Genomic DNA, 23840 nt, shown 5'->3' with positions numbered 1-23840 from the left:
CAATTTACATTCAAGGAAACAGTAGTCTTAAATGACACATTAAACCAGTTGGACTTAAAGATATCTACATGACATCCCACCCCAAAACAACAGAATACACACTCTTTTCAAGTGCACATGGAACATTCTGCAGGACAGATCACATGCTAGGCCACAAAACAAGTCTCAATAAATTTAAGAGGATAGAAATTATATCAAGCGTTTTTTTTAACCCACAATGGTATGAAACTAGAAATCAATTACAAAAAAAAAAGTGGGAAAAACACAAACATGTTGAGACTAAACAATATGCCACTAAAAAACTGATGGGTTAATAAAGAAATCAAAAAATAACTTGAGACAGTGAAAATAAAAACACAACTTTCCAAAATCTATGGTATGTGAAAAAAATCAGTTCTAAGAGGGAAGTTTACAATGATACAGGCCTTTCTCAAGAAACAAGAAAAATGTCAAATAAACAACCTAACATATAATCTAAAGGAATTAGAAAAAGAATAAACAAAGCCCAAAGTCAGCAGAAGGAAGGAAATGATAAAGATTAAAGAGGAAATGAACAAAATAGGTACCCCCCCAAAAAAAACCAACAATAGAAAAGATCAATGAAACCAAGAGCTGACTTTTGAAAGGATAAACAAAACTGATAAGCCTTTAACCAGGATCATCAAGAAGAAAAGAGAGGCCCAAAATAAACAAAATAAGAAATGAAGGAGGAGAAATAACAACTTATATCACAGAGTTACAAAAAATCATAAGAGAATAAAACAAACAGTTATATGCCAACAAACTGGACAGACTAGAAGACATGGACAAGTTTCTAGAATATACAACCTTTCAAGAATGAATCAGGAAGAAACAGATAATATGAACAGACCAATCACTAGTAGTGAAATTGAATTAGTAATAAAAAATTTCCCAGTAAACAAAAGTCCTGGACTGGATGGATTCACAGGTGAATTCTACAAAACATATAAAGAAGAGCTTATACTTACCCTTCTCATACTATTCTAAACAACTGAAGAGGAGGGAAGACTCCCAAATTCATTCTATGAGGCCACAATTACCCTGTTACCAAAACTAGACAAAGACACTACAAAAAAGAATTATAGGCCAATATCTCTGATGAATTTAGATGCAAAAAATCCTCAACAAAATATTAGTAAGCCTAATTCAACAATATATAAAAAGGATCATACACTATATTCAAGCGGGATTTATCTCAGGGATGCAAGGATAGTTCAGTATACTTAAATCAATCAATGTGATACACTGCATTAACAAAAGGAATGATGAAGATCACATGATCCCCTCAATAGATGAAGAAAAAGCTTTTGACAAAATTCAACATCTATTCATGATAAAAACTCTCATCAAAGTGGGTATAGAGGGAACATATCTCAACATGATAAAAGCCATGTATGGCAAACTCACAGCTAACATCATACTCAATGGTAAAAAGCTGAAAGCTTTTCCTCTTAAATCAGGAAAAAGCAAGGATAACCACTCTCACCACTTCTATTTAACATAGTATCGGAAGTCCTAGTCACAGCAATCAGAAAAGAAAAAGAAATAAAAGGCATCTAAATTGGAAGGGAAGAAGTAAAATTGTCACTATTTGCCAATGACATGATACTATATATAGAAAACTCTAAAGTCTCCATCTCAAAACTATTAGAATTAATAAATGAACTCAGTAAAGTTTCAGGATACAAAATTAATATACAGAAATGTGTTGCTTTTCTATACACTAATAATGAAATATCAGAAAGAGAAAACAAGAAAACAATCCTGTTTAAAATTGCATCAAAAAGAATAAAATATCTGGTAATAAACTTAATCAAGGAGGTGAAGGGCTTATATTCTGAAAACTATAAAACACTGGTGAAGGAAATTGAAGATGATACAAAGAAATGAAAAGATATCCTGTGTTTATGGATTTGAAGAATTAATATTGCTAAAATGTCCATACTACCCAAAGCAATCTATAGATGTAATGCAATCAATCCCTATCAAAATACCCAAGACATTTTTAACAGAAATAGAACAAACAATTCTAAAATTTATATGAAACCACAAAATACCCCAAATTGCCAAAGCAATCTTGAGAAAAAAGAACAAAGCTGGAGGTATCATGCTTCCTGACTTCAGACTATACTACAAAGCTACAGTAATCAAATCAGCATGGTACTGGCACAAAAACAGACACATAGGTCAGTGGAACAGAAAAGACATCTCAGAAATAACCCCAGGTACTTATGGTGAATTAATCTATGAAAAAGGAGTCAAGAATATACGATGGAGCAAAGACAGTCTCTTCAACAAGTGGTGCTGGGAAAACTGGAAAGCTTCATGTAAAAGAATGAAGTTAGAATATTTGCTCAATCATATATAAAAATAAACTCAAAATGAATTAAAGGCCTAAACATAAGATCGGAAACCATAAAACTCCTAGAAGAAAACATAGGCAGAACACTCTTTGACATAAATTGCAGCAATTTTTTTTTTGGACCTGTATCCTGAGGCAAAGGAAACAAAAGCAAAAATAAACAAATGGGATCTAATTAAACTTAAAAGCTTTTGCACAGTAAAGGGAACCATAAACAAAAAGACACCCTACAGAATGGGAGAAAATATTTGCAAACAATGCAACTAACAAGGGGTTGATCTCCAAAATATGCAAACAGCTCATACAGCTCAGTATAAAAAAGAAAAAACAACCCAGTCAAAAAATGGGGAGAAGATCTAAAAAGACATTTCTCCAAAGAAGACATACAGATGGCCAAAAGCACATGAAAATATGCTCATCATCATTAATTATTAGAGAAACGCAAATCAAAACTATAATGAGGGGCTTCCCTGGTGGCGCAGTGGATAGGAATCTGCCTGCCAAGGCAGGGAACATGGGTTTGATCCCTGGTCTGGGAAGATCCCACGTGTCGCAGAGCAACTAGGTCTGTGTGCCACAACTACTGAGCCTGAACTCTAGAGCCCATGAGCCACAACTACTGAAGCTTGCATGCCTAGAGCCCATGCTCTGCAACAAGAGAAGCCACTGCAATGAGAAGCCTGCACATGGCAATGAAGAGTAGCCCTTGCTCGCCGCAACTAGAGAAAGCCTGCGTGCAGCAATGAAGACCCAACACAGACAAAAATAAATAAAAATTAAAACAAAACAAAACAAAAAACTATAATGAGGTATCACCTTACACCAGACAGGATGGCCATCATCAAAAAGTCTACAAACAGTAGGTGCTGGAGAGGGTGCAGAGAAAAAGGAACCCCCCTACACTCTTGGTGGGAATGTACATTGGTGCAGCCACTATGGAGAACCATATGGATGTTCCTTAAAAAAGTCAAAATAGAGCTACCATATGATCTAGCAATCCCACTCCTGGGCATATATCAGGAGGAAACCATAATTTGAAAAGATACATGCACCCCAATGTTCATAGCAACACTATTTACAATAGGCAAGACACAGAAGCAACATAAGTGTTCATTGACAGATGAATGGATAAAGGAGATGTGGTATATATATACAGTGGAATATTACTCAGCCATAAAAAGGAATGAAATTATGCCATTTGCAGCAACACGGATGGACCTAGAGATTAACACACTAAGTGAAGTAAGCCAGACAGAGAAAAACAAATATCATATGATATCACTTATATGTGGAATCTAAAAAAAGGATACAAATGAACTTATTTACGAAACAGAAATAGACTCACAGACAGAAACAAACTGTGGTTACCAAAGGGGAGGTAGAAAGTGTTAAATTAGGAGTTTGGGATTAAAATATACACACAAAACAAAAGGGGCAGTGAAAACCCTGGAGAGTAGCACATGCTAAAACATGAACAATGAATATTTGGAAATAATAAGATGTTAAACAGGAGTGGAATAAAGGCTGATTGAGAAAATGAGTGATGGGAATGTAGGCAGAACAAGTAGTTTAAGGTCAGATTATAAAATGATAGATTATAAATCATATAGTTGTGAAGAACTCACAGACATAGAAAACAAACTTATGGTTACAAAAATGGGGTGTTAAATTAGGAGTTTGGGATTAAAATATACACACTATCTATAAAATGGATAATCAACAAAGGACCTACTGTATAGCACAGGGAACTATATTCAATATCTTGTAACAAACTATAATGAAAGAGAATGTAAAAAAGTATATATTAATATATATTTGTATAACTGGATCACTTTACTGTATACTTGAAACTAATACAACATTGTAAATCAACTATATTTCAATAAAAATTTTGAAAAAAGCTTGCATGGCAAAGGGAACCATCAACAAAATGAAAAGACAACCTACTGAATGGGAGAAAAGATTTGCAAATGATATAACTAATATAGTGTTAATATCCTTGATATATAAAGAACTCACACAACTCAATATCAAATAAACAAACAATCAAAAAATGGGCAGAAGACCTGACTAAACATTTTTCCAAAGAAGACATACAGATGGCTAAAAGGCACATGAAAAATGCTCAACACTGCTAATCATCAGAGAAATTCAAATCAAACCACAATGAGATATCACTTCACACTTATCAGAACGGCTATCATCAAGAACACAAATAATGAATGTTGGCAAGGATGTGGAGAAAAGGGAACCCTAGTACACTGTTGGTGGGAATATAAATTGGTACAGCCAGTGTAGAATACATTACGGATATTCCTCAGAAACCTAAAAATAGGTTTGTTTTTGTTTCACTCCTGGATATACACCTGAATAAAATGAAAACACTAATTTGAAAAGATACATACATCTCAATATTCGTAGCAGCATTATTTACAATAGCCAAGCTAAGATATGGAAACAACCTCAGTGTCCAACAGATAAATGGATAAAGATACACATACCACATGTACACAATAGAATACAACTTAGCCATAAAAAAGAATGAAATTTTGCCATTTGCAACAATGTGGCCGTCCACATAATACCTGGAGGGTATTACACTTAGTGAAATATGTCAGACAGAGAAAGACAAAAAAAAATATTGTATGTTATCACTTATATGTGGAATCTAAAAAACAAAACAAATGAATGAATATAACAAAACAGAAAAAAACTCACAGATATAGAGAATAAACTAGTAGTTATCAGTGGGGAGAGGAAAGCAGGGGACAGGCATGATAAGGGCAGAGGATTAAGAAGTACAAATTACTATGTATAAAATAAATAAGCTACAAGGATATATTGTATAGCACAGGGAACATAGCCAATATTTTATAATAACTTTAAAAGGTTTATAATCTATAAAAATATTGAATCACTTTGTTGTACATCTGAAAGTGATATAATATTGTAAATCAATCGACTATATTTCAAAAAAATAATACATTTTAAAACTCCCTATTGCCAAAATAATCAATGGAAGGTTAAAAATATTACATTTGAGAATTATCATGATCATATTCTTTTTTTTTGTTTTTTTTTTACGCAAGATCCCTTAGCAGTCTACAGTGTACAGTAAAATCAGGAATTGCGATTTTTTAAATTACATTTTTTGAAAGTTTTCTTATAAACAAAAGTATACAAATTAGTGCTGTTTCCATATTTTATTTTCAAAATCTGTGTCGTATTTATAATGGTTTTATTATTTTATTTTAAAGTAATTATATAATTAGTACTACAAATTGAAATAATCAGCATCTAGTATTTTAATAATCTTTTGTTCAAAATAACTGATTTTTGAAATTTTGTGTTTGAAAACTTTGACTATTAGATTCTTATTCTATTTTTCTTCTGTAATGAACATTTAGAATTTTAGCATTTTAGTTATTAATTATTCATAATAATGAGAAAAAACTAATAAGCAAATTATTTCTGTTTTAATTAACCAGTGACAGGCATGTAAATTTTTGGAAAATTAACTATTATAGTCTAGTGTTTTTATAAGGTATAAAAGGAACATATGTTATTATTTCTAGCTTGAACATGTTTCTCCTAAATTTATAACTCATATAGTAGTATTTTTTTGGAGAGAGGAATTTTTATTAGTATACTTTGATTGTTTTACTCAGATATTACTGAAATATCATTGAAACATACCTCTAGTCCATGGTTGACATTTTTCAAATAAAAGCAATTACTTTAAAAAATTTACATTTCTTTTCTTATCTTGCTCCTTTATACTATAAGAATAATATACTAGTACGTAACTACTAAATTAAAGTTGTATCTGAAGCACAATTTCATCCTTAGTATTACATCTTCTAGTCCTTATTCTGAGGATTTTAATGTTTGAACAAGCATACATTTTGGAAATGTATTTTAATTATGAAACAGATGGCCGCAAAACAGTATAATTTATTTAGAAACTGAAATCCAGCTTTTAAACACGAGAGCCTTTTCAGTGATTTAAACCTCTGTGGTAGGCCAAATTGTCTTTTAGATGAATCAGTGTTTTCTACTCAAATTTGAAAATGCTTCCTCTACTCCAGGGAGATTAGCCACTCACCCAATAATAATGACATTTTAACTTAAAAGAAATTGGTCATCTTCTTTAAAGAACACATTAAAAGAACTTGTTTCACAGTAGTCATCACTTAGAAAAAAGCATTTCCCTCAGTTTTGAATCCTCTAATTGCTTTTTTGAAATGTTCCTGCAATCATGTCACTGAATATTTCATTATAATGGCTTATTTGAATAAAATATTTATTACCATATGTACAAGCATATATATGTATATATATATATGTAGTTACTAATCATGATAATGAAGGTATTTATTCACTATAAAACTGACTCTATAAAAGTTAACTACACACCACTGTTAAGAGCAAAATTTTGCCTTTACAAACTCCAGAAAACATTATCTAGCCATAATAAGAAAGATTAGTTTAAAATGGGATAATACAACACTCCCTCAATTTAAAGCTGAGAGAGATTGAAAGAGGGAGAAGGAAAAAGTTGAGAGAGAGAGAACGTCAAACTAGGAGCAAGGAAATGTGGATTTTTGGGGTATAGTTTTGGCTACTTATCTTGGGTAAAATATTAAAGCCCTTTAAACTTCATTTTCCTCATAAAGAAAACAGGATTTCCAAAAATTCTTTCAGCTCTTAAACTTTGTGACTCTGGCGAAAGGCTAAGGGAAATCAGGAGACCACAGAAAAGGGTTTGAGCCAGACGCTGGCCTCCAGTCTTCTTTCACCCAAGTCTCCTACTGTGATCCTCTCTTGGACCTTTTTACCGTTGCTCAGCTCTGCTGACCACCAGCCTCCTGTTCACTTAGGCTCCTGCTGTCTCTCTATATGTTTTTCTGCCGTAACACTTGGCAACACAACTGGGCCTCATATTTGCTGCCGACAGACTGAGGGTCAGGAGCATACAGTGCTAAAGCTCACATCCACCTGTGGATCTCTCCACCTAGCCACAACCCAGCAGGGGCTAAAACTCTTAATAATCTTTGAAATGACCTGTTCTCTCTGCCTCAAATTCCCATTTCTCCGTCACTTCTCAAGTTAAGTCCCATCTTCTTTCCTTTTATTTCAGATCACAGCTCCAGACATTCTTATAAAAATGCCAGTTCCAGGCTTCCCTGGTGGTGCAGTGGTTGAGAGTCCGCCTGCCGATGCAGGGCACACGGGTTCGTGCCCCGGTCCGGGAAGATCCCACATGCCGCGGAGCGGCTGGGCCCGTGAGCCATGGCCGCTGAGCCTGCGCGTCCGGAGCCTGTGCTCCGCAACGGGAGGGGCCACAACAGTGAGAGGCCCGCGTGACGCAAAAAAAAAAAAAAAAAAAGAAAAAAGCCAGTTCCTTTGAGGGGTTTACCATTTTTTACTCTCCCTTTATATCCCCTCATCTGTAGACATTATAGACATTCCATCACTGAGGATTTTTGGCAACTTGTTTACAAACTTTCTTTCCTCCCTAACTCCTGTTATCAAGAAGGATGTAATGTCCAAGAGGCTGACCCAGTTATCGCCATTGCTGCTCAGTTTCCTTTGTGTTTTCACCCCTGCAGCCCTCTCTCTGTTACCTCCCCCAACCCATGGCCACACCTGGGACCTCACTCAAACCTGCCCCACCACTGAAACCTCTTCTTCAGGCATTACCTTCTCTGATCCAAACTTCCTATTTTTGCAGCTTGCCTGCCTAAGCACTCTTTTTTGACCAATCTTTGTCCTCTGATTCATTTGCTCATTTATTTTACCTATGGGTCAGCCTTCTTCTGGGTTCTCTTCTAATCCAGTTTAGATTTTGAGTCTCTCTCTTCAATCACTCCCTTGTTGAGGCCCCAAACTTTCTTGTCCATTTTCCTTTAATTCCAACTGCCTACCAAAACTGCAACTGTGAGTGACTCCAACTCTTCAACTTCTCTGTGCTTGCACAAAGATTGTTTCGGCAGCTAAAAATCTTGCAAGGAAGTCAAATTGGTAACTATATAAATTCATAGCCAACAAACTTAAAAGGACTTTAAAATCGCGTGAATTTCTGTCATGGGTCAGTAGTCAGTTCACTTTCTATTTCTCTGAGGAAAGTAAAAGGTTCTTTAATCTTTTTCGATGACTGTGAACCTCTTCATTCTTTACTCACTCTCTGTTGACCTAGATTACAACTTTACCACCTCCTGCCAGCAAATATCCAAACCTGCCTACATCTGTAATACCCTCCCCCTGCCCCCCATCTTCCTTCTGTTATAGGGGATACGTCCCTGCATCCTACCATAGGCTACCCCAGCACCTGTGCTCTAGATCCTCATTAGTATCAATTATCACCAGCTGTATCTTCAGTGACTCAAACGTTTGAGTCTCAGTTTTAAAAAACCCCTGAAACAAACACCCTCTTCCAGTTACTTTTATCCCTTTATTCATAATGATAGTTATCTATACATCCTGTTCTGTGTCCACACCTGCCATTCTGTCTTCACCCCAACCCAGCCTGGACTTTGCTCCCACCACTCCACTAAAAGTCTCCTAGCCAGGATCAGAAATGCCCTCTTAATGGCTAAAGCAAAACTGCATCCCTCAGTGCTGTTCTTATTGACCAGTCCCTGCTAGCTGACTACACTTTCTTTCTTTGGTTTTCTAATACCACATATTTTTACTTTCCCCTCCACTTCTTATCTGGCCATTTTTCTTTATAATTCAATAGTTCAACAAATATTATAGAATATCCATGTATGTCAAGCATGTATGTTGAGCATGTTAACAGCGAAAACAACCAGGCCCTTGCCCCTAAGTACCTTATATTTTAAGGGAGGAGAGATTAAGTAATGTCATATAGCCTTCAAAAGTGTTATGAAAATAGTAGAATAGTTATATTAGATCCCAGATTAAAGTATTTGTCACTCTTTCTCAGCCTCCTTTGCTACAGTCTTCTCCTGAGATTTTTTCTTTTTTTTTTTTGTGGTACGCGGGCCTCTCACTGCTGTGGCCCCTCCTGTTGCGGAGCACAGGCTCCGGACGCGCAGGCTCAGCGGCCATGGCTCACGGGCCCAGCTGCTCCACGGCATGTGGGATCTTCCCAGACCGGGGCACGAACCCGCGTCCCCTGCATCGGGAGGTGGACTCTCAACCACTGCGCCACCAGGGAAGCCCTTCTCCTGAGTTTTAAATGTTGGAGCTCTCTAGAGCTCTGTCCAATGCCCTCTGTTTACTCTGTATTCACTCCTTAGCTGATAGCTGATCCTGACACACTAGATGTCACACAATTTACAATTTTCGTCTACATGCCTATAACGCCTAAATTTAAAATCTCAACCCAGACCTCTTCTGAGCTCCAAACTTACATTTAAGTGCTTACCTCAAGGACGCAGGCTGCTGAAGGATCCACTCTTTTGTTGCTGTACCACCTGGAATATGTGGCTTCCCAAATACCGTAGTTGGGGAAGAGAGACTGGATGGTGAGACTGTCTCTGGTTGGCAGTACTTCAGTACTGAAGCAGTACTTCAGCTTTTCTCACATTTCATTCGTCCTGAGCTAGTCACAGAGCTCTACCTGACTACAATGGGGCTGGGGAGTAGGGTTTCCCAAAGGCCCAGAAAGGAACCAGATATTGATGAGCATGAGTAATATCTACCACAAAAAGAATTATTTTAGACTTCTTTTTCCTCCTTTCCCTTGCCAACAACCTCTAAATGTTTCTTTAATTCAGTAATTTCTCCATCTATACTTACAGTAAACAGGAGATGCACTGCCCACAAATCGGCCTTCCCGGAAGGACTGGTTGCCTGGGCTGCTGGGATTGCAGTTAGAAGACAGCCTGCAGCTGTCAGCATCTCCCGAATCTGCCTCAGCTGCAGAGTATTACCTAGGCCAAGATCACACCCTTCCTGCTATGGCAACATCCCATGATTGATTGTGGCAGGAGTATGACCAAGGCTTTACAGTTCTACTTCTTACTCCAACAAATCTGGTTTTCTTTCCCCAGGGAAGGGACTAGGGTGAGGAAAGATGATGAACAAAACAACAATGTTTTAAATAAAAACAGAATCAGACGCCTCCTTCCCACAGGTGTTAATGCTTAATAAATAGCTTGTACATCAAATTCTATTTAAGCATCTGTTTTTGGATGAAATAACTTATGCCAGTTGGTAATGGGAGGTGTCTGAAAACAGATGATAAGATGAGGGTTGGGAGTAAGATCACTTTCAGCCCCGCTGGTGATGAGGACCCTGTCATTGGTAAGGGGAACACAGACATGTCCGGACATAAGGTGGATGTCCAGTTATTAAAACTCTCTCCATTGGTGAATTATGATGTATACCACTGGGGGAGGGGAGTATGCATTAGCTTGTGTAAAGTATCAGACCTCTGAGAAGAACTGGGAAACAAACTTTAAAAATAATGAGAATGAATGTCTATTGTTAAGCCCATTGATACCCTAGAAAAAGATCATGGAAAGCTGTGGGCAATTGATCACCAAGTGTGAAAGTCAATGCAGTAACCTTCCTGATAGCTTACAAAAACAGTCTCCTGCAGCAGGAAGGCAGAAGAAGCTGAAGACCAGGAGTTAATGGAGTGGTAGAGCTTCAGATAAGATTAAATGCCCAATCAAGGCAGGTTGGTTATGACAAGATCAGGGCTTGGCTGGGATAAAATGGGATCCTGACATTTGGAAAGAGAACATCTGGGTGGATGATCCTGAACATTTTGAACCTGCAGACTCTTCTGAACTCTGTAATGCAGAAGTGAGCCACCCTTCCTTCCTTTGTCTTGAGGGCTAGCCTGCCCCACCCCCCCTTGCTTGAAGGCAGAGCAGAGTTCTCTCCCCAAGAAATATCATGTGCCTCCTGCCTTTCAGGATTTGCCTTTACCTTCTGTTGTGGCCGTTAGTGTATATAATTAGGGTTAAGTCATAGCATAACTCAGCATTGATACACTGGTGTTAATTATACCTAATAACCTAAAGAAGAAACAAAATTTAGCCATTGTGTATTGTCAGGTGCTGGAGGAGAACCTGTGGGTCTGAATTCTAAGAGTGCTTAATTAAGTGGACTAGACAATAAGATTGGTCAAGGAGCTTTCTACTGATATTGGATTGAACAGTTTGGTGAGGACTCCAGCTGATGGTGCATACTCACTACTGAGATGACTCCTAGAGGCCTAGAAAAAGCAATGGCTAAAGCTAATTGAAGTTGCTATGCCAGAATGCCGTAGTAGACAATAGAATAGGGGATTAAAAAACCCATGGAAGCCAGCATGCTGGAATGAATATACTTTGTAAGTCTAGGAACCCTACCAGATGGTTATGTTCTATGGGAAGGCAATACATTATTTACCAAAGCCATAAATAATGTGTTGGTGTGGGGCACTAGGATCACTAAGAGTTCAGTGGTGGTTCTCTTCTATAACCCAAGGCTGATGGTAGGATAGGCTCCTACTATTAGGATCACTTATACCAATGGGGATGATTGGACCCAAATAAAGACCAGGTGGTAGCACTTAACTGCCAAAATCCAGGTTGATAAAAATATTGTAATAACTGGTAGCATCAAAGTAGCAGCCAGGAGGCCTGACACAATAGTTGGAGATGGTTAATCAGATTAAATGTCTGTTTTGTCACTAGGGGCAAAATAGATGGGAATCCAACAAAGGTATCCTAATCAGCTTGCAGTATCATAAGAAATGAAGAACAGAGGACCAGGAGGCCAAGGGCAATTGCCTTAATTACAAGTTACAATCTAGTGCCAAGTTTCTGGATCTGAGGTTGTTTTCAGATGCAGAACCCCCCTACTGAAGAGGAGGCCAAGTCCCTAATAGGAAGGAAATTGCAATAGCACAGAAAATATGCTCAGTAATGATTTCCCCACTATTGCCCCCAAATTGTTTACTTGGGTGACTGTTAGATTTCCCAGAATTCAGGGGTTTTTTGGGACATTGAACTTTTTTTTTTTTTTAATTGGGAAAAGTCCTGAGCAAGCTGGGATGAGCTGGTCACTTCAGTACTGTATGTTGCAGAAAGGGGAATAGCCAATATTTCAAGAACTGTTGGACACAGTCTGAACTGACAGTGATACCTGGAAGCTTGAAGCCCTATTATGGTCCTTCTATTAGAGTGAGGGCACATGGGGGTCAGGTAATTAATTGAGTCCTGAAAAACATCTGGCTTGTGATGGGTCCATTATTTCTTCAGATCTATCCAGCAGTTATTTTCCTCAGTCCCTGACAGTATAATTGAGAATAACATACTAAATAATTAGCACAAGCTCCACTTTGAGTTCTTGGTCTATGGGATAAGGATAATTACACCCAAGTAGAGGCTTCTAAAACTGCTCCCCAAACTCAGCTGAGATAATAAAACAAAAACAATGTTACATCCCAAGGGGGATGGTGGAAATTAGTGTCAACCTTAAGAATCTAGAGGATGCAGGGTTGTTGGTCCCTATCAAATTTCCATTTAATTCACCATTATGACCCTTGCCAAAACTGGAAGAATCTTGGAAAGATGACAGCAGGCCACCGCAAACTCAACAAAGTCATAATCCCAATTGCATGGCCATGCCAAGATGTGATATTTTTGGTAGAGAAGATCAATATGTCCTCAGGTTCATGATATAAAGACATTGATATGGTGAATGCATCCTTTCTCTTCCAGAGAGAAAAAAGGATCAGAAGGACTTCTCATTCACATGGAATAGGTAATAATATACATTTCTTCTTTTGCTCTAGGGCTATGTTAGTTCTCCTGCCTTCTGCACCATTTGAACATCCTGCAGAACATTACTAGTTGATTCACTACATCGATGCCATTACATTAATTGGGGAAGATAAGCAAGATGTTGCTATCATGCTCCTTGGTAAGATATATGTGTTCTAGAGGATGGGAGATAAACTGAAAGAGATTCAAAGCCTTCTCATTTAGGGTTCCTATGGACAGAGGCATGCCAGGATATCCACTCCAAAATAAAAGACAAATTATCACGTGTTGCACTTTGCACAACAAAAAAGGAAGCTTAACTAACCTGGTCAGTATCTTTGAGTTCTGGAGGCAGCATATTCCACTATTCCAAACCTGAGAATACTGCTGGTGGCCCATATGCTGGATGACACTAATGGCTGCCAGCTTTGGTGGGACCTAGAGCAGGAAGGACTTCTGCTACAGGTCTAGAGTATAATGTAAGCAGTTCTGCTGCTAAGGCCACGCAGTCTCGAGGTGTTACAGGTATTGGTGATGATACAGATGACCTATGGAACTCACGGCAAGCCCACATGGGGGAATCATATGTGGTTTCCTGAGGTTTTTGGAGCAAGGCCATGAAATTTGCCTTTTGGAAAACAACTCACAGCATGCCCTGATAGACATGGAGCCCCTGACCATGAGATACCAATAGATGGATCATGTATCCACAAAAGCCAGTCATGAGCTGGGGTGGGTCAGATTCATCATGTCACAAAGTTGGTTAGGCCTAGCAGCAATCCAGCATAAGATGGAAGTGGTACATCCAGACGGCATGAGCAGTATCAGAAGGCAAGCTGTATGACAGAGGGCCCAGACCTCCATTTTAGCCAGCAATGTTAGATAATGTTGGACCAGTGCCCCTCCTTTGGCTAATATCTATGACCAGCTGACAGAGAAAAAATCTGGGCTTTGTTTCTGGATGGTTTGGCTGAATATGTGGGTACAAATTGAGGATGGAGGGCCAACTGCCCTGTAGCCTCACTAGTGGCTTCAAGAGACAGTGGTGAGAAAGAATTCTTACAATGTATATTTTTGGCCCTACTTTTATATATCAGAAACAAGTCAAACTTTCCATTTGTTTTTAAAATTCTGCTCATGCTCTAATTAACTCTTGTTAATTAGAGTTAGTTACTGTGACTAACTACATTTTAGTAATTACTTTTTGTTTGTAATTAACCTCAATTTAATCAATCATTTCTTTAAATTCAAATGCTGTTTTCAAAGAACTTTCCCTTTCTGATCTCTTCAAGATTTGTTTCATAGAACTATGTATTCCATTACCATCATGACAAATATTATGTAAGGTTTTTTTCCTTTGCTATAGATAATAAAATCAATGAAATCATCAATTTAAAAAAAATAATAAAATTAAAAAGTTACGGAGCCACAAAATTTAAAAATGAAAAAGTAAGAATCTAAGGCTTATATTTTTCAAATGAACATTTTGAAACAATGGTTAATTATTTTGGAAATAGAGCCAGTTAAAAAAAAAACAGATCCTTCAATAGTGATTGTATAATAAGAAATTTTTTTGGGGGGGGATCAAGACGGTAGAGTAAGAGGACATGGAGCTCACCTCCCCTGACAAACACATCAAAAATACATCTACATGTGGAACAATTCTCATGGAAAACTAACTGGAAACCGGCAAAAGAACTCCTATACATCCAAGGTTGCAAGAAAGATTCCCACATAATTGTGTAGGATGGGAAGAAAAGCACTGGGTCAGGACTTGTGTCCCTGCAAGGGAACTAAGAGGAAAAGGGTGATCACATGGGTAGACACCCACCCTGGGAGTGAGTGGGTCAAGTCCCAGTCCTGGGGCCCTATGCTGAGGAGAAAAGCACTCTCGGCTGCTTGGGGAACCGCTGGGACAGAGAGAAAGGCTGGAGAAGTCTAGACTCCACTTGTGAGAAGTGTGTGAGTGCTGGCTTGCCACCAGATATGGCAGAGAGAGGTCTGCCTTAGTGGCTGCCACTTTGCTGCACTCCCCAATCTGAGCTGAGCAAATACCCGGGCCCCACTTACTCCACAGCACAGCTTGGCACTGGATCTAGGGCAGCCAGACCTGAGAAAAGACTTGATCTAGGGATGCAGAGGCAACCTGGGGGCCCAGGGAGTGGTCCAGGTGGGGCAGCTGTGGCCATTGTTGACACTTTCTCAGACTGTGCCTCAGAAGCAGTCCAGACTTCTGAAGCAGCATGGCTGCTTGAACTCTTGTGACCAACACACCATGATCCCACCTTCAGCTGAGCAAATCCTTGGGCTCTACCCACTCTACACTGCAACCTCACACTTGATGTCAGATGACAACAAGGGGAAAAGATGCAACTTTGGGCTGTATCTGAGTGGAGCTGAAGATGCCTATACAGGCAGTGCATTGGAACTCTGTAGTGCACAAGCCCCACTTGTTTCAGCACTCCCCTCCTTTCCAGCAAATGTCCCAATGTGGGGAGAAGGAAAAACATACACTTAAAGGGAATAGAGTCAGCTCAAGCCTGACCCTCAGGGCTTCCATTCCAGCAACTTGGGAGCAGACCCCACTCCTGACAGGGTGGCAAATGTCACTGACCAGAGAGGAAGTCCCTCCTGAGACCCTGAACACACTCCAGCTCCTCTAACACCAGCCACACCTCCTATCAAGGTGATAGTGGACAGTACACCTTGAGAAGTGACATGGCTGGCATCCATGTCAAATCCAGCACTCACACCAATGTCATTAGTCACAAGCAGTCTACAGAGGAATGCTACCACATAAAAACTCTTTCAGGACCAAAATAAATAACTGTTTCACCTAAATTCATAAAGGCAGATAAAGTTAAGTAAAATGAAGAGGCAGAGGAACTACCTGCCTTTTCAATTGAAAGAGCAATAGAAAAACTCTGAAAAACAAATAATGAAAGAGATAATCAGCCTACCAGACAGTGAGTTTAAAAATTTGGTAATAAAAATGTCAACAATTAAGAAAGAGAATATAAGCACAGACCATTTTGACAAGGACTATAAAGAAGATCTAATTAAAAATAGATAATTCAATTTCTGAGATAGAAAGCACTCTAGAAGCAATTAATAGCAGACTAAATGACACAGAAGAATGCACATGTGATCTGGAAGATAGAATAATGGAAATCACTCAATCAGAACAGCAGACAAATACAAATAAAAAAAGCACAAGAAACAGAGAAGATTTATGTAATAACATAAAACATGCCAACATTCACAATATAGGGGTTCCAGAAGGAGAATACAGAGAGAAGGGAATCAAAAATATTTTTGAAGAAATTGTGGCTGAAAACTTCCCAAACCTAAAGAAGGAAAGAGATATCTAGGTACTGGAAGTACAGAGGGTCCCAAACAATATGAACCTAAACAGACCCACACCAAGACATGTAATTAAAATGGCAAAAGTTAAAGATAAAGGCAGCAAGAGAAAAACAAAGAGCTATATACAAGGGAACCCCATAAGGCTATCAGCAGATTTCTCTGTAGAAATTTTAAAGGCCAGAAGGGAGTGACATGATATATTCAAAGTCCTGAAAGGGAAAACCCTGCAACCTAGAATATTTTACCCAACAAAATTATCATTTAGAATAGAAGGAATGATAAAGAATTTCCCAGAGAAGCAAAAACTAAAAGAATTCAGCAATACTAAGCCTATGCTAAAAGAAATGTTGAAGAGTCTTCTCTAAATGGAAAAGAAGTAAGAATCTACAGGAAAGGGAAAAATCCTAATGGGAAAGGTAAATACATAGTAAGGATTGAGGTCACTTAAATAAGCCAGTACATAGATTAAAAAAAAAATAGCAAAGCAACTATAACTACAATAAACAGTAAAGGGATAAGATGAAAATGTAAGATACATCAAAAACACAAAATGTGCTGGAGGGGAGTAAAACATGTAGATCTTTTAGAATGTGTTTGAACTTAAATGATTATCAGTTTAAAGCAAGTTGATATAATTATGGGTTAGCATATGTGAACAACATGGTAACCACCAATCAAAAACCTGTGGAAACAACAAAATAAAGCATGGGTAGCAATACTCATATCAGACAAAATAGACTTTAAAACAAAAGCTATAACAAAAGACAAAGAAGGGCATTCTATAATGATAAAGGGATCAATATAAGAAGAGGATACTATACTCATTAACATACACACACCCAACACAGGAGCACCTAAATACATGAAGCAAATACAAACAGACATAAAAGGAGAAACTGATAATAATACAATAATAGTGGTGGGAGACTTAATTTAATACTCCACTGATATCAATAATAGATCATCCAGACAGAAAATCAGTAAGAGAACCGTGTTCTTAGATGACACAGTAGACCAGTTCAACTTAATAGACATCTGCAGGACATTACATCCACACAAACAAACAAACAAGCAAACAAAAAACTAGGATACACATTCTTTTCAAGTGCACATGGAATGTTCTTCAGGATAAGCCACATTCTAGGTCACAAAACCATCTTCAACAAACTTAAGAGGATAGAAATTATATCAAGCATTTTTCTTAACTACAACTGTATGAACTAGAAATCAACTACAGAAAGAAAAATGGGAAAAGAACAGAAAAGTGGAGACTAAACATCATGCTACTAGAAAATCAATGGATCAACAATGAAATCAAAAAGGGAATCAGAAAATACCTCAAGAGAAATAAAAATGAAAACATAACTTTCCAAAATCTATGGGATGCAGCAAAAGCATAGAAGGGGCAAGTTCATAGTGATACTCAAGAAACAAGAAAAATATCAAATAAACAACCTACTCTACCACCTAAAATAATTGGAAAAAGAAGAACAAACAAAGCCCAAAGTCAGCAGAAGGAAGGAAATAATAAAGATGAAAGAGGAAATAAATAAAATAGAGATAAAAAACAGAAAAGATCAATGAAACCAAAAGCTGCTTTTTAAAAAAGATAAAATTGATAAACTTTTAACCAGGTTTATGAAGAAGACAGAGGGCCCAAATAAACAAAATAAGAAATGAAAGAGGAGCAATAATAACTGATACCACAGAGATACAAAAAAATCATAAGAATACTATGAACAGTTATATGCCAATGAATTGAACAACCTAGAAGAAATAGACAAATTTCTAGGAAAAGATAGCCTGCCAAGACTGAGTCTAGAAGAAAAGACGATTTGAACAGACCAATCACTAGAAGTGAAATTGAATTTGTAATTTTAAAAAATCCCAGAAAACAAAAGTCCAGGACTGGACAGCTCCACAGAGGCATTTGACCAAACATATAAAGAATAGCTTATACCTATACTTCTCAAACTATTCCAAAAAACTGTAGAGGGGGGAATACTCCCAGATTCATTCTACAAGACCACCAGTACTCTGATACCAGACAAAGACACTACAAAAAAAGAAAATTACAGGCCAATGTCTCTGATGAATATGGATGCAAAAATCTTCAACAAACTATAAGTAACCTTAATTCAACTATAGGATCATACACCAGGATCAACTTGGATTTATTCCAGTGTCACAAGGATGATTCAACATACTCAAATCAATCAAAGTGGACACACCACATTAACAAAAGAAAGGATAAAAGTCACAAGATCATCTCAATAGATGAAGAAAAAGCATTTGACAAAATTCAAATCCATTTATGATAAAAACTCTCATCAAAGTGGGTATAGAGAGAACATATCTCAACATAATAAAGGCCATTTGTGACAAACCCACAGCCAACATAATGCTCAATGGTGAAAAGCTGAAAACTTTCTCACTAAATTCAGGAATAAGACAAGGATGCCCACTCTCACCACTTCTATTTAACATAGTACTGGAAGTCCTAGTCACAGCAGTCAGACAAGAAAAAGAAATAAAAGGTATCCAAATTGGAAAGAAGTAAAACTGTCACTATTTGCAGATGACATGATACTCTATATAGAAAATCCTAAATTCTCCAACCCCAAACTATTAGAATAAATGAATTCAGCAAGGTTGCAGTATACAAGAAATCTCTATACACTAATAATGAAATATCAGGAAGTAAAAAAAAATACTATTTAAAATCATATAAAAGAAACCTTTGAATAAACTTAACCAAGAAGATGGAAGACCTATACTCTGAAAACTATAAAACATTGATGAAGGAAATTGAAAATGATTCAAAGAAATGGAAAGATATCCTGTACTCTTGGATTGGAAGTATTAATATTATTAAAATGGCCATACTATCCAAAGTCATCTACAGATTTCATGCAATCCCAATCAAAATACCCATGACATTTTTCACAGAACTAGAACAAGTAATCCTAAAATTTCTATGGAACCCACAAAAGAACCCAAATTGCCAAAGCAATCCTGAGGGGGGAAAAAAAAACAAAGCTGGAGGCATAATGCCCAGACTTCAGACTATACTACAAAGCTAGAACAATCAAAACAGCATGATATTGGCATAAAAACAGACACACAGATCATTGGAACAGAATGGAGAGCCCATAAATATATCCATGCATTTACAGTCAATTAATCTATGATAAAGGGGGCAAGAATATACAGTGGAGAAAAGACAGTTTCTTGAATAAGTCATGCTGGGAAAACTGGACAGCTACATGTAAAACAATGAGATTAGAATATTTCCTCACACCATATACAAAAATAAGCTCAAAATGGTTTAAAGTCCTAAATTTAAGATGTGAAACCATAAAACTCCTAGAAGAGAGCATAGGTGGAACATTCTTTGACATACATTGTAGCAAACTTTTCTTGGATCAGTCTCCTAAGGCATAAGAAATAAAAGCAAAAACAAACAAATAGGTTGTGTTTGGATTCCTTTTTCTTTTTTTGGTGTGTATAAATTGTAGATTTTCAGTTTGCAGTTACCATGAGATTTTGATATAGCAGTCTATATATATACAAGATTATTTTAAGTTGCTGGTCTTTTAATTTCAAATGAATTTCTAATATTCTGCATTTGTACCCTCCTCTTCTCACAATTGCTAGGTTTGATATCATATTTGTGTGTGGATGATTTCCTACCTTTACTGTATGGTTGCTTTTACTGGTGAGCTTTCACATTTGTAATTTTTTTGTTTCTAGTTGTGGGCTTTTCTTTTCTGCCTAGAGAAGTTCCCTTAGCGTTTGTTGTAAAGCTGGTTTGGTGGTGAATTCTCTTAGCTTTTGCTTGTCTTTAAAGCTTTTGATTTCTCTGTTGAACCTGAACAAGAGCCTTGCTGGGTAGAGTATTCTTGGTTGTAGGTTTTTCCGTTTCATCACTTTAAATATATTGTGCCACTCCCTTCTGGTCTACAGAGTTTCTGCTGAAAAATCAGCTGATAACGTTATGGGGATTTCCTTTTATGTTATTTGTTGCTTTTCCCTTGTTGCTTTTAATATTTTCTCTTTGTCTTTTTTTTTTTAATATTTTGATTGGCATTTAAAAATTTTATTCATTTATTTATTTATTTTTTGGCTGCACTGGGTCTTTGTTGCTGTGTGTGGGCTTTCTCTAGTTGCAGTGAGCAGAGGCTACTCTTTGCTGCGGTGTGTGGGCTTCTTATTGCAGTGGCTTCTCTTGTTGTGGAGCATGGGCTCTAGGCGTGCAAGTTTCAGTAGTTGTGGCATTCAGGCTCAGTAGTTATGGCTTGTGGGCTCTAGAGCGCAAGCTCAGTAGCTGTGGTGCATGGGCTTAGTTGCTCTGCGGCATTGTGGGATTTTCTTGGACCGGGATCGAACCCATGTCCCCTTCATTGGCAGGCAGACTCTTAACCACTGCACCACCAGGGAAGTCCTTTCTCTTTGTCTTTAATTTTTGTCAGTTTGATTACTTTGTGTCTCACCGTGTTCCTCCTTGGGTTTATCCTGTATGGGACTCTCTGCACTTCCTGGACTTGAGTGACTGTTTCCTTTCCCATGTTAGGGAGGTTTTCAGCTATTTTCTCTTTGAATATTTTCTCAGGCCCTTTCTCTCTCTCTTCTCCTTCTGGAACCCTTATAATGCGAATGTTGGTGCGTTTAATATTGTCCCAGAGGTCTGTTAAACGGTCCTCATTTCTTTTTATTCTGTTTTCTTTATTCTGTTCCACAGCAGTCATTTCTACCATTCTGTCTTCCAGCTCACTTATCCGTTCTTCTTCCTCATTTATTCTGCTTTTAATTCCTTTTACTGTATTTTTTCATTTTAATTATTATATTGTTCATCTCTGTTTGTTCTTTATATGTTCTAGCTCTTTGTTAAACATTTCTTGTATTTTCTTGGTCCATGACTCCATTCTTTTTCTGAGATCTTTGATCATTTACTATTATTACTCTGAATTATTTTTCAGGTAGATTGCCTATTTCTACTTCACTTACTTGTTCATTTGGGGTTTTATCTTGTTCCTTTATCTGGAACATATTCCTCTGCCATCTCATTTTGTCTAACCTTCTGTGATTGTGGTTTCCATTTCGGAGGTTATAGCTCCTCTTGCTTCTGGTATCTGTCCCCTTATGGGTGGAGCTGGGTCTTATCCCTCTGGTGGGCAGGGCTGTGTCAAGGGGTGTGTATAGAGATGGCTGTGGACTCAGGAAGATTTTAGGCAGCCTGTCTGCTGAAGAGTGGGGCTCTTTTCCCACCCTATTGGTTGTTTGGCCTGAAGTGTCCCAGCACTGGAGCCTACAGGCTATTGGGTGGGGCCAGGTCTTAGTGTCAAAATCGTGGCCCCCAGGAGAGCTCACGCCAAAGTGTACTCCCTGGTACCTCCACCACCAGTGTCCTTGTCCCCACAGTGAGCCATAGCTGCCCCTGCCTCCCCAGGAGACCCTCCAAGAGCAGCAGGTGGGTCTGGCCCAGGCTTCTATGAAGTCACTGCTTTTTCTCTGGGTCCCAGTGCACACAAGTCCTTGTGTGCACACTCCAAGCATGGAGTTTCTGTTTCCCCCAGTCCTGTGGAGTTCCTGTGATCAAGCCCCACTTGCCTTCAAAGCCCAATGCTCAGGATTCTCCTCCTCCTTCCAATGCCAGACACCCAGGCTGGGGAGCCTGATGTGGGGCTCAGAACTCTAACTCCTGTGGGAGAACCTCTGCAATACAATTATTTTCCAGTTTGTGCGTTGCCCACCCAGCAGGTATGGGATTTGATTTTATTGCAAATGGGCCTCTCCTACTGTCTCGTTGTAGCTTCTTCTTTGTCTTTGGATGTAGAACATCTTTTCTGGCAGGTTCCAGTCATTTTTATTGGTGGTTGTTCAGCAGTTAGTTGTGATTTTGTTGTTTTCATGGAAGGAGGTGAGCTCAAGTCCTTTTACTCCAACATCTTACATTAAAAGAAAACTTGACAAATACATGTTGAACAAAAAGCAAATGCTCTCAAAGGAAAGTTTTTTACTCCAACAAAATAAAATTCAATTCATCAATCCAAAAAAGCCAAGAACAAACAAACAAATGTGACCCAACTAAACTTAAAAGCTTTTGCATGGCAAAGAAAACTACTGACTGAACGAAAAGACAACCTAAGGAATGGGAGAAAATATTTGCAAATGATATGACTAACAAGGGGTTAATATCCAAATATGTAAACAGCTCATACAACTCAGTATCAACAAAACAATAATCCAATCAGAAAATCTGCAGAAGACTTGAATAGACATTTTTTTCCAAAGAAGACATACGGATGGATAACAGGCACATGAAAAGATGCTCAACATTGCTAATTATTAGAGAAATACAAATCAAAATCACAATTAGGTATCACCTCAGACCTTTCAGAATGGCTGTCATCAAAAAGTCTACAAACAACAAATGTTGGAGAGGATGTGGAGAAAAGGGAACACTTGTACACTTGGTGGAATGTAAATTGGTGCTGCCACTATGGAAGAGATTCCTTAAAAAACTAAAAATAGAACTACCATATGATCCAGCAATCCCACTCCTAGGTATATATCCAGAAAAAATTAAAACACTAATTTGAAAAGATACATGCTTCCCAATGTTCAGACTAGCACTATGTACAATAGCTAAGACATGGAAGCAGTCTAAGTGCCCATCAACAGATGACTGGATAAGAGGTGGTATGTGTGTGTGTGTGTGTGTGTGTGTGTGTGTGTGTGTGTGTCTGTATATATATGTGTGTATATATATATACATATATATATATATAATGCAATATTACTCAGCCATAAAAAAGAATGAAATACTGCCATTTGCAGCAATGTGGATGGACCTAGAGAATATTATGCTTAGTGAAATAAGTTAGACAGAGAAGAGAAATACTACATGATATCACTTATATGTGGAATCTAAAAACTAATAAAATGAATATATATACAAAATAGAAACAGACTCACAGATATAGAAAACAAACTGTGGTGACCAAAGTGGGGAGGAAGCAGGGAGGGACAAATTAGGGATGTGGGATTAACAAATACAAATTATTATATATAAAATAGATAAGCAACAAGGTTATACTTGGGAGTTATACCCATTATCTTGTAATAATCTATAATGGAATAGCACAGGGAATTATACTCATTATCTTATAACAACCTATTCTGGAATATAATCTGCAAAAATATTGAATCACTATGCTGTACATCTGAAACTAACACAATATTATAAATCAACTATACTTCAATAAAAGGGGGAATTTGGTAGTACTTATATATTTCTTGATGAAAAAAAAAAACCCAGTAAAACCACTATAAATGTGGCATAGCTCATAGCATTGTAA

This window comes from Pseudorca crassidens, chromosome 6 (assembly GCF_039906515.1).
Source record: "Pseudorca crassidens isolate mPseCra1 chromosome 6, mPseCra1.hap1, whole genome shotgun sequence".
Taxonomy (NCBI): domain Eukaryota; kingdom Metazoa; phylum Chordata; class Mammalia; order Artiodactyla; family Delphinidae; genus Pseudorca; species Pseudorca crassidens.
This window is presented reverse-complemented; position numbering follows the sequence as displayed.